Below are 12,349 nucleotides of genomic sequence, written 5' to 3'. Positions count from 1 at the left end.
GTTGCCAAATAAACCATCTTAAATGAATTGTTAGGGTGTAAGGGGCGTAGTCGGTGACCCCATGCGGGGAGTTGATCCACCGAAGAGTGGTGGTACCGCCATCAAGGCGGTGAGGTAGAGAGAGGGAAGAAATCGGTGGGGATTCACCGAAGAGAGGGAGGAGAGAGAGAAGGGTTGGACCAATGAGAAATTTCCTTTTTTTTTTTAATAAAAAACCAAGTCACCTAAGAGGGGAGTGCCGCCATCAATTTAGGGTGTTAGGGGAGTTTAAGAGGGGAGTTGACGTGGCACACGAGGATTGGTTATGCGTAAGAGAGGGAACTCCCCTCTTAGGAGAGTGCCCCTTACACCCTTAGATAAGTAATCAAGCCTACATTAATTCGTTCCCTTTTATCCCACGTAAGTTACATGAAAGTCCTGCACGTTAAAACATCATGAAATTAATTGCATTATCTGAAACTAAAAAACAATCACTTAAAGGGGAAATCAATTTTATCATCGTAAACTAAGCAAAATTGGCCAATGCAAGGGGTGACCGCACCCCTTAAAAAATATTTTTAATGTTATTTTTTCGGTAAAATATCAATCGCACCCCTTGAAAATTTCAATCGTCCCCCTTAGACAAAAAAGAAAATCATATTTTTAGTTTATAAAAAAATATAATAAACACTGTTTTTTATAAAAATATAACCTAAACACTGACTTTTATAATGATATAACATCATTTATAAGTTTGTAACCCACATATTAAACAATTTAGCCCAACCCAAGCCCACTTAACCCAGCCCAACAAAATTTGAACTATAAGTCTATAATAAAATAATCGAACCCAAACTGCCCTTCCTATTATGTTTCTCGCGCTCTCTCTCGTGACCACGTCTGCCTCTGCGATCCTCTTGCCCAATCACGCAACAACCAACAACAACCATCCAACTCCAATTTCTTGCTGGAAATCGCAAACATCCGACCACCAAACTCAACGGAATCCAAACAATACAAGGTACCTACGTTTTTTTAATGTTATTGTTGTTTTATGTTGTTTTTAGAAGAAATAGAGTTATAGAGATGATAAAAAAAATGTTTGAAATTTTATGTAGAGTTAATTACTGTTTTCGTCCCTGAGGTTTGTAAAAAATAACGGTTTCAGTCCATTAGTTTAAAAATTGCGAATTCAGTCCATTAGTTTCATTTTCGTAACCATTTCAGTCCACTAACTTAACTCCATCCATTTATTTTGTTAACTTTGAGTTAACTAACTAATTCAGGGACGGTTTGCGTCAGTTTTAGAAACACAGGGACTTAAGTGTAAACTCTAAAACATTAAAACAAAAAAAATAGTAAATTCCAAAAAATCAAAAAAATTCCAAAAAAACCAAACAAATTCCAAAAAATTCTAAAAAATAACAAAAATTCTAAAAAATCATAAAAATTCTAAAAAAATCTAAAAAATCCGTTTCGGCGCAAACTGTTTCGAACCCGAACCGTTTCGAGCTGAACCGTCCGTACCGTTTCGACCCGAACCGTTTCGAGCTGAACCGTTTCGACGCGAACCGTTTCGACCCGTACCGTTTCGAGCCGAACCGTTTCTGTAACAACTGTCATTAAAATCCCTAATTAGGATGTTAATTATCTATTAAGAAAACCCTAATTGAGAAACCCAAGTGATTCCACACAAACCCTAAAATTTTCAGAATTTTCAGAATCAGGATCAGGGCCCCTAAAACTCAGGGGGGGATAAACCCTAGCCAACGATTATCTTCATAACTAATTATAAAAATCGAATTTTAAGAAACTGACAACACAGCAAGCCTACACGCACGAAGGGCTACTCTATGAAAATAGGGTGGTCACTCGCGTAGCGCGACGCCTAAGGGGGTACCCCCTCGCGCTACGCGACGGTGTCAAAATCTCAGTATAAATAGCAGGGGTTGGGACTTGAAATTTGGCACTTGAACGACGAAAAGCGGAGTTACGTAGGTCGAGTTATAAGCAAAACAGTCCAACACACACACAATTATCGAATCGCTGCCGCAGAACAGGGTAATTACTCGATCGCTATTACGATTCAGTTTCCGGAATCAATACATTCAAAGAATGTCTAAGTGCCGCCCACATTGGGCTATGCTTTATCGTTTGTCGGTAATCCGATAAATGAGCCGAAGCATTGTACTTTGTCGTTGTCGATAATTCGATATACGAGTTGAAGTACTATACTTTGTCGTTTGTCATTTTGATAAATGAGTTGAAGTATTGCACTTGGTCATTCATTGCAAGTATTTGATCTCGGGAAATTATCGTAACTGCTGTATTGATCACTAATCCTGTTTTGTGTGCATTATTGTTAAATTAGAAATAATCAAGGCTAATCAGCAGGCTTATACACTGCTCGTTAAATCTGCAAAGTGAGTCATTCTTCTTTTTATCAACTATTTTACAATACTCCAAATTATTTTCATAATGTTATAATTACAGGGACTAAGTCGTGGATATCTTGATTTATTGGTTAGTGGGGTATTGTGCACATTACTAATTCTCCCAGTTAGGTTCATTGACCTACTAGGGAGAAACGTCACTATTAGAGTTCATTGACCTAATAGTGGTATGACCATCGTCACCATTGTGACTTGTCACCATTGTGGCAGAAAGCCAGATAAAGATAAAGATGTAAACCATTGTAATCGCTCTTATGCTGTAATTTATAACTATGGGTCATTTCCTAAAAACTGAATGAACTCACTCAGTATTTCCCCGCTGACAAAACCTTTTTCAAACATGTTTCAGGTAATCTGTTGTGAGCAAAGAAAAGTGCCAGGAAGCACTACCAGCTTAGAAAAGTGGCTCAATGTAAATAAATAAAGGAACATGTTTTAAAAATAAAGATTTCCATGGAAATCACATTATTGTAAATTACTGGGTTTTATCCCTAAATTATGTAATGAGCAGTTTTAAAATACTAAAGATCCTGTTTTAAAAGACTTCCGCTGTCGCCTAAATTAAAATACCGCAGGATTTCTGTCCCGCGGCTCCTGAAACGGGTCAAACCGGGTCGGGGGCCGTGACAGAAATAAGGTGGTATCAGAGCCACTTCTCAAGCCACTGATTTAAGCCAATTAAGTATTTAGAAAATACTTAATTTTCATTAATTGCTATTTTATGATTATTTGTTTATTTATCTGACTAATTGTGTACAATATGAGCAGATCTTTATATGCTAATCAATGTAGTAAGTAATACAAATTCTTAAATAATTTGACTCAAGTATTAGTACCTTTATTATCTACAATCTAGAAGGCTTATCAAGAAAATCATAAAATTTTCAAATAAAACCTCGTATGATGTAAATTTCAATAGTACCCAGTAGGAACTAATATTTAAAAAAGTTTTCTATAAATTTTATGAATTCTGACTATGTCTATTTTTGCTAAACAGCATGAGTAACTTGTCTGAGGCCCTTCAGAATTTAAATCTCTATCCAGTAAGAGTAGAAGTTTCCAGAGATTTCAATAGGTATATACTAGATATAGAAGAACCTATAGAATTCGATGCTTTACCTCTCGAAAAACCCAAACCCAAGGAAATAGAAATTGGGAAAAGTTCTAGGCAAATTGAAAAGTTACCATCTCAGGAAGAATTAGATTCTATAATGGCAAGCCATAATACTATTAAGCCTGTTAATAAAAATATTTTTAATCACTCTCTCGAAGCACAACTACCAATGAACTTAGAACCATCTATTCCAAACCCTTCAATCCACTCGCAAATAGACGAATGGTTAATTAATGAAATACAGTTACAAAACCATCCCTATAAGCTTTTTCCTCAAGTTCCATCTAGACCCTTTACCAAATCCACCAATGAGTAACAAGAATAAGGCTGAACTTCGCTTTGATGAAGAACTAATGGATACTGGGAATAGGATCCAAGAGATTGGGGGACAGATCTCCTGGAACTACGATAAGAGGGAACACAGTTACTAAAATATCGTTGACAAAAAGGATAGGGGAGTTATGAAACTGTTATTGTGTAATAATAATAGTAAAATCAGTATTTGTAAGATAAATAATAAAACGTTTATATATAGAAGCATGAAATTTTAGAAAATTTACAAATTTTGTTCGTATACGTGATTATGTGCAATTAAGTGTGATATTGGATTATTTCTTGTATACTAATTATTTATCTATAACTTAGTTGTCAAATGGAAAACGCTAATAATGAACCAGTTAATGAGGCTAATGATTCTGAGCAACAACCGGGAGATCAATATATGACTAGGCAGGATATAGAAAATATCGTTGCTCAAGGGATAGCCAACACTATTCCAACAATGATAGCTCAAGGGATAGCCAACGCTATTCCAGCCATCGTTGCTGCTGTTAAAAATCCAATAGAACCACAACAACCCGTTCCTAGCAAACGTATTTCTGAAGATAACTTCAGTAATAGCGTAAACGGAGGCAATGATCATGTTAATCATGACAATGAACCACAACCAGCGCCGCTCCCTAAGAAAATGAAAGTTGCAACGCCTGGTTGCACTTACAAGGAATTTCTTGCTTGTAAACCATCTGAGTTTGCAGGCAACGAAGGAGCGACTGCGGCACTACGTTGGTTAGAGAAAACTGAGGCAGTAATTGCCATAAGTAAATGTGCTCAGGATGATCAGGTCATGTACGCGTCAAACCTTTTCAAAGAAGGAGCGCTAGAATGGTGGAATACGGTGTTACAATCAAAAGGAAGAAGGATGGCGTATGCTATGAACTGGGAAGAATTTAAAAGCTTGGTAGAAAGAAAATTCTGTCCCGAATATGAAAAGGAACAAATGACAAACAAGTTTTTAACCCACCGAATGGTTGATGTAGATTGTCGAAAGTATACTACGACATTCTTCGAATATGCTCGAGTAGTACCAACCCTGGCTTCGCCAGAACCAGTACTTATTTCTCGATATATTTGGGGATTGATTTCTGAAATCCGTAACATCGTCAAGGCTGCGAAACCTCGCACGATTGATGATGCGGTGGATTTAGCCAATACTCTGACTGACGAACTAGTACGAACAAGAGAAGAAAATAGAAGGAAGGAAGTAGCCCAAAAGATTACCCAGGTAATCCGTTCGGATAACCATAACGATTTTAAGAAAGGAGGGAATGGGCAATCTTCTACTAGTTCATTTTGCAATTTTTGCAAAAGAAAGCATTTTGGAAGATGCAAAGGATACTGCAATTTTTGCAAAATTCCGGGGCATCAGGAAGAAGACTGCAGGAGGAAGAAATTTTCAGTTTGTTACAACTGTGGAGAAACTGGACATCTTAGGCCAAATTGTCCAAAACTGAACAAACCATCTGACACTAAAGCCAAACCTGCAGAAGAAGCAAAAAGGAATGCAAGAGCCTTTCAATTAACTGCTCAGGAAACAGAACTCATTCCAGATGTAATAGCCGGTACGTCCTAGGTTACAACGTTTACACAAAAAGTATTATCTGACTCTGATGCACACCAAAGTTTTATAAATACTTCATTCTGTCAAACTCTTAACTTAGACAAATCTTTACAGTCAAAACAGGCAAAAAGGAAAATATAGAACTCTCAGGTCATATAATTCTTCGCTAACCTAATTCCTATAAAATTTATCGAATTTGATGTTGTATTAGAAATAGATTGGTTAGTAGCCAACCCTACTCGAATTCTCTGTGATAAGAACTTTATAAAAAAATCCAGGTAACCGCCGGAGAAGTATTTATGATTATAGGAAATAAACCACGTAAGGTCACATGATAAATCATGAAGATATTCACTTAGATCCTGCTAAGATAATAATGGAAGAATTCGCAATTTTTAAATGGAAAGTAGGAATTTTATAAATTTATCCGGATACTATAGGCAGTTTATTAAGGATTCTTTTAAATAGGTATATCCTTAACTAAGTTAACACAGTTAATTCTAAATAAGAACCTAAACAAAAAGAAGCCTCTAGCTAACCTTACCAGAAGGAACAGAAGATTTTAAAGTATACGATAATGCTTCAAAGTTAAAATTTGGATGTATGGTAATGCGACACAAAAAGGTAATTGTGTATGCATCAAGGCAATTGCAAAAGCACGAAGAAAGCCTTACCACTTGTAAGCCTAAAAAAATTAGAAACCACAAGTTATCCTTAAAGATTAGGAAACATTATCTAAGCAAGCTTACTATCCATATGGGTCATAAGAATTTAAGATACATATTTGAGCAACAAGAATTAAACATGAGGAAAAAGGGAAATCCTCGGTGATTACGACTATGATATTTAGTATCACGAAGGAAAGGCTGAAGACGGTTAGAAGAACTATGCAAATAATAAACAAAAGCCGTCGAAGTCCGAGTTGGAGACAAAATGCTATTGAAAGTATTTCCTTGGAAAGGAATTTATAAATTCGGTAAAAGAAGAAACTAAGTCTCTGATACGTAGGACCATTTTCAGTAATCCAACGCATAGGACCAGTAGCTTATCATTTACAACTACCAGAAGAGTTAACTGAAGTACATGATGTGTTTCATGTATCCAATCTCAAGAAACGTCTATCAGGCGAATCCTTGGTAATACCTCTTCAAGATATAAGATAAATAATAGAGAAACCCCTACAAATAGAAGATCGGAAAATTAAGTTTTTCAAAACACAAACGACTAGTGCTAGTGAAAGTCAAATGGGAATCCAAAAGAAGACCAGAATACACTTGGGAACTGGAATCAGAGATGAAGTAAAAATACTCTCATCTATTTTAGTAAATCTCGAGGACGAGATTTTTCTTAAGGTGGGGAGGATGTAACAACTGTCATTAAAATCCCTAATTAGGATGTTAATTATCTATTAAGAAAACCCTAATTGAGAAACCCAAGTGATTCCACACAAACCCTAAAATTTTCAGAATTTTCAGAATCAGGATCAGGGCCCCTAAAACTCAGGGGGGGATAAACCCTAGCCAACGATTATCTTCATAACTAATTATAAAAATCGAATTTTAAGAAACTGACAACACAGCAAGCCTACACGCACGAAGGGCTACTCTATGAAAATAGGGTGGTCACTCGCGTAGCGCGACGCCTAAGGGGGTACCCCCTCGCGCTACGCGACGGTGTCAAAATCTCAGTATAAATAGCAGGGGTTGGGACTTGAAATTTGGCACTTGAACGACGAAAAGCGGAGTTACGTAGGTCGAGTTATAAGCAAAACAGTCCAACACACACACACAATTATCGAATCGCTGCCGCAGAACAGGGTAATTACTCGATCGCTATTACGATTCAGTTTCCGGAATCAATACATTCAAAGAATGTCTAAGTGCCGCCCACATTGGGCTATGCTTTATCGTTTGTCGGTAATCCGATAAATGAGCCGAAGCATTGTACTTTGTCGTTGTCGATAATTCGATATACGAGTTGAAGTACTATACTTTGTCGTTTGTCATTTTGATAAATGAGTTGAAGTATTGCACTTGGTCATTCATTGCAAGTATTTGATCTCGGGAAATTATCGTAACTGCTGTATTGATCACTAATCCTGTTTTGTGTGCATTATTGTTAAATTAGAAATAATCAAGGCTAATCAGCAGGCTTATACACTGCTCGTTAAATCTGCAAAGTGAGTCATTCTTCTTTTTATCAACTATTTTACAATACTCCAAATTATTTTCATAATGTTATAATTACAGGGACTAAGTCGTGGATATCTTGATTTATTGGTTAGTGGGGTATTGTGCACATTACTAATTCTCCCAGTTAGGTTCATTGACCTACTAGGGAGAAACGTCACTATTAGAGTTCATTGACCTAATAGTGGTATGACCATCGTCACCATTGTGACTTGTCACCATTGTGGCAGAAAGCCAGATAAAGATAAAGATGTAAACCATTGTAATCGCTCTTATGTTGTAATTTATAACTATGGGTCATTTCCTAAAAACTGAATAAACTCACTCAGTATTTCCCCGCTGACAAAACCTTTTTCAAACATGTTTCAGGTAATCTGTTGTGAGCAAAGAAAAGTGCCAGGAAGCACTACCAGCTTAGAAAAGTGGCTCAATGTAAATAAATAAAGGAACATGTTTTAAAAATAAAGATTTCCATGGAAATCACATTATTGTAAATTACTGGGTTTTATCCCTAAATTATGTAATGAGCAGTTTTAAAATACTAAAGATCCTGTTTTTAGAATTTTTTGGAATTTGTTTGGTTTTTTTGGAATTTTTTTGATTTTTTGGAATTTACTATTTTTTTTTTGTTTTAATGTTTTAGAGTTTACACTTAAGTCCCTGTGTTTCTAAAACTGACGCAAACCGTCCCTGAATTAGTTAGTTAACTCAAAGTTAACAAAATAAATGGATGGAGTTAAGTTAGTGAACTGAAATGGTTACGAAAATGAAACTAATGGACTGAAATCGCAATTTTTAAACTAATGGACTGAAACCGTTATTTTTGACAAACCTCAGGGACGAAAACAGTAATTAACTCTTTTATGTATTTTGATGTTTTTGGTTGTTTTAGACTTTAAATGGGTGATTTTGTTGTTTAGATGAGTTTTTGGTTGTTACAACTTAAAAGACATAAGTAATCGGCAATTAGTAGGTCTTGAAAAGAAAACTGAAAATTATGGAGCGATAACTTATGGAGCGATTCACATGTTTGGATAGATTTATAAATTGAAAAGTAGCTCTAGATGATTTTTGGAAAGATTTCAAAAAATGAAAACCCGTACGGCGACATTTTAAATATGTCTGTAACGACGTTTGGTGTGTTTTTGATGTTTATATAAATTTTAGCTTGATGTACTTTTGTTTTTTACATGACCCGACCCGAATTGACCGGATCCGACCCAATATGAACCGAATTTTTTTATATACCTACGGGCTTAAAATCTTTAAAAATTTTCCGCACCCCCATGAAAAAATTCCTGGATCCGCCACTGGCCAATGCCACTCCCAACTTTTATTTTGGCTCCCACCACCCTCTACTTAACATTTAGGTGGCAATGTCACCCCTTCGTTAAAAAATCACTAACTCAGTTTGGTTTTTATCCTACGTGGCAAGGGACTTGTGAGGTGGACAACCTATGTGGACTCACCCTTTATCATCTCTGTAAACATAATAAAAACCATAATTCAACACAAACACATATTCCCTGTATTGCAGAGCAAAATCAATCGGAACTCCTAATCCCCCTAGCCGTTCTTGCCCTAATTCCTCCCCAAGTCGTCGAATTCATTACCTGTGCCCCTGGAAACTTTGATTCAAGATGTCCTCGTCTTCTACCTCTGATATAATTCGAAAACCTAAACTCTTCAAGGTCGATTTGGATGGAAATGCATACTGCTATCACGACATTGTTGCAGTTCTTCGAGTAGATGGACTTAAAAGTGAAAGACATAGTGAAGAATTTTACGACTGCTCTCATTGGCCTGTAAGTTCAATTTTGTTGTAAAGCATTTGTGTTTTGTAGATAGTCGATTGCAGTTTCTTTACAGTTGTTGTGTTTTGTAGAGAGGCGATTGCAAATTCTTCTTGTGGAAAGAAGATGTTGATAACATGTTCATTGAACGTTCAAACGTCACAATTCTTCTTGTGGAAAGAAGATGTTGATAATGTAACCCCCGTCAAAATCGACCCGTTTCAAAGTCCGACCCGTTTTAAAATACGGATCCTAAACTTTAAAGATAAATCGTTGAAAGATATCGTTAAAAAGGGGTTATTGGCTTAACTAATTAAATTAGTCTTTTTATATAAGTCTCGTTAGATTTCAAGTTCTATTGAGGTTATGTAAGTAACCTAGTTAGTTAATCTAATTAATATGGTTAATATAAATAAGTAATTTTAATAATATTCAATTATTAAAACTAATATTTTTAATTGGTTAACTAAGCTAGTTAACTAAGTTAGTTATTTATTAATAATCCAAATGAACTAAGTTAATGAAATCCAGTTAGCTCAGTTAGTCTTATATTGAAACTTCAGGGGCTGATCCGGTAAATGTTGAAACTATCAAAAATTCAAAACTATAAAAAGGTTCTTGAGCAGACTCGAACCCGAGTCTCACGAATTATAAACAAACCAGCAAACCATTCCACCACTTCTTATCTTTCTTGACAACTGTCAATTCACTTTCCTTATATACTGAAAAGTGAGTTGAATATCCTTTTTAAATCAATTGCCGCCAACTGATTTAACGCGTACAGCCTGGTTGTTTCCTTTCTTCCCCACTGATTTCGGGATTGAAGAACAATTTCGCGTTTTCCTTATTTACCTATCGATCAATCACTTACCTTCCTATCTCGATTCAATCAATCAACCGGTTTCCAAACTCGGCCGTAATCAACCGGAACTTCCAAAATCTCGACACCCCTCGACACTTATATAAATACCGAACTTCTCCACACCATCGTTACCCCCCTCCTTCCTCACATAACCCGGCACCTTATCACCATCGAATCCTCTCAACAAGCTCTCGACACACTCACAACAACTTATGCACAACCTTACACCCTCTCATCGAACCATACACCCCTGCCGGAGATCGGAGTTCCATAAACCACCAGTCGCCGGAGAACTTGAAGTCACCGGAGTTGGAGGTCTCGCTGTAACCGTAGTCACGATGGAGTCACGACGGAGTCTTGTTCCTGTTCAGTTCGAAACCATGTTCGGCGGAACTCGACTCGTCATTTTGTTCGGTATACACTCTTCCCAGCGATCATCTTTTTGGTTCTTGTTAATTTATTTATACAGAAGTAATGTGCATGGTTGGGTGTTTCCAAGAACAAAACAATGGTGTGCTGGTTACTGTTCGGTTGGGTAATTCACAATAAAGAAGATGACAGTTAGACTATCTCCAACGCTACGGGTGTCTTTAGGCATCCTTAGCTGCCACATCATCTGCCACATCATATCCTTACAAATCCTTAAAAACCTTCATTTCATCTCCAACCCTACAAATATCCTTATTCTTCTAAATTTCCACCTCATCACCTACTCACTACACACAATCCTTAAATAAAAGTTTTTATTTTTATAGTATGGGTCCACCTTATCACCAAAACCAATACAAACATGCATCCATAATTAAGGACTTCAATGTTAAAGGATTCAAATGGCACCATTGCTCCAATGGTAAGGACATGTAAGGACTTCTAAGAACAAGGGTGTTAAATATGCATTGGAGATAGTCTTAGTCTTGGTTCTTATGAAATCAAATTACTATTATTCAATTTTATTAAAAAAACATTACGATGGGGACGGTAAGCCTTTTTACTAAAATTAGTCAACACATATTTTAAAGTTTTATTATAATTTAATTAACTATAATGTCTTTTATTACTAAAACAAAGGGGATTAACAATAAAATAGATAATATTGTAATATTTCCATTATTCATTTCTAATACTCACTAGTGTGAAAATAGTTATCAAATAATGATGTTAATTTATTATATAATAACGTCACCATTTTTAATTATATTGTTTGACTAAACCAAAATGGTAGAACGCTATAATCACACGAACCCAAACACAATCTAAATAATAAACCAAGGTCACGCAATATTAACAAGTACCTCATATCTTAATAGGGTAATCTCTTGCAATCTCTTGGATAATCTCAAACCTTTCTACTCTTCCTTGTTTACCAAGAAAACGCAACGCAATCCAATGTGAGTATACTCGATCCCATTTTCGTTTTAAACACTTTGGGTGCAACATGTATTCCTTATTCAAATTACACAACACTTGAAACTTGTTATATTCACATTCAATCCACATTTAAACACGAAACATTTTGCTGTTTGTTAATCTCATATGCTATGCAAGTTGATCGTATAAAACAAGTTGATCGTATAAAACAAGTTGATCGTATAAAACAAGTTGATCGTATAAAACAAGTTGATCGTATAAAACAAGTTGATCGTATAAAACAAGTTGATCGTATAAAACAAGTTGATCGTATAAAACAAGTTGACCGTATTGAACAAGTTGATCGTATTGAACACGTTGATCGTATTGAACACGTTGATCGTATAAAACAAGTTGATCGTATAAAACAAGTTGATCGTATAAAACAAGTTGGATGTGTTAACCTCCCGCTAGTCTATTGGGAAAGGCAAAGTGGATCATGTTATTTGTGTTGGATATGAGTATTTAAACTTTTATTCTACTTTATGCTATGTATCAAACTTGTATACTCGCCAACATATTTTTGTTGATGTTATTTTAATACATGTTGCAGGTTGATAGATGAAGAATTCAAGAATCAAGTTAGGGTGGATTAGAAACACACCTAGTAATAAACTATGTTGGAATCCTGTTTTGTTTATTTGAACAATGTATG

Source organism: Helianthus annuus, chromosome 2, assembly GCF_002127325.2.
Source record: "Helianthus annuus cultivar XRQ/B chromosome 2, HanXRQr2.0-SUNRISE, whole genome shotgun sequence".
NCBI lineage: Eukaryota > Viridiplantae > Streptophyta > Magnoliopsida > Asterales > Asteraceae > Helianthus > Helianthus annuus.
This window is presented reverse-complemented; position numbering follows the sequence as displayed.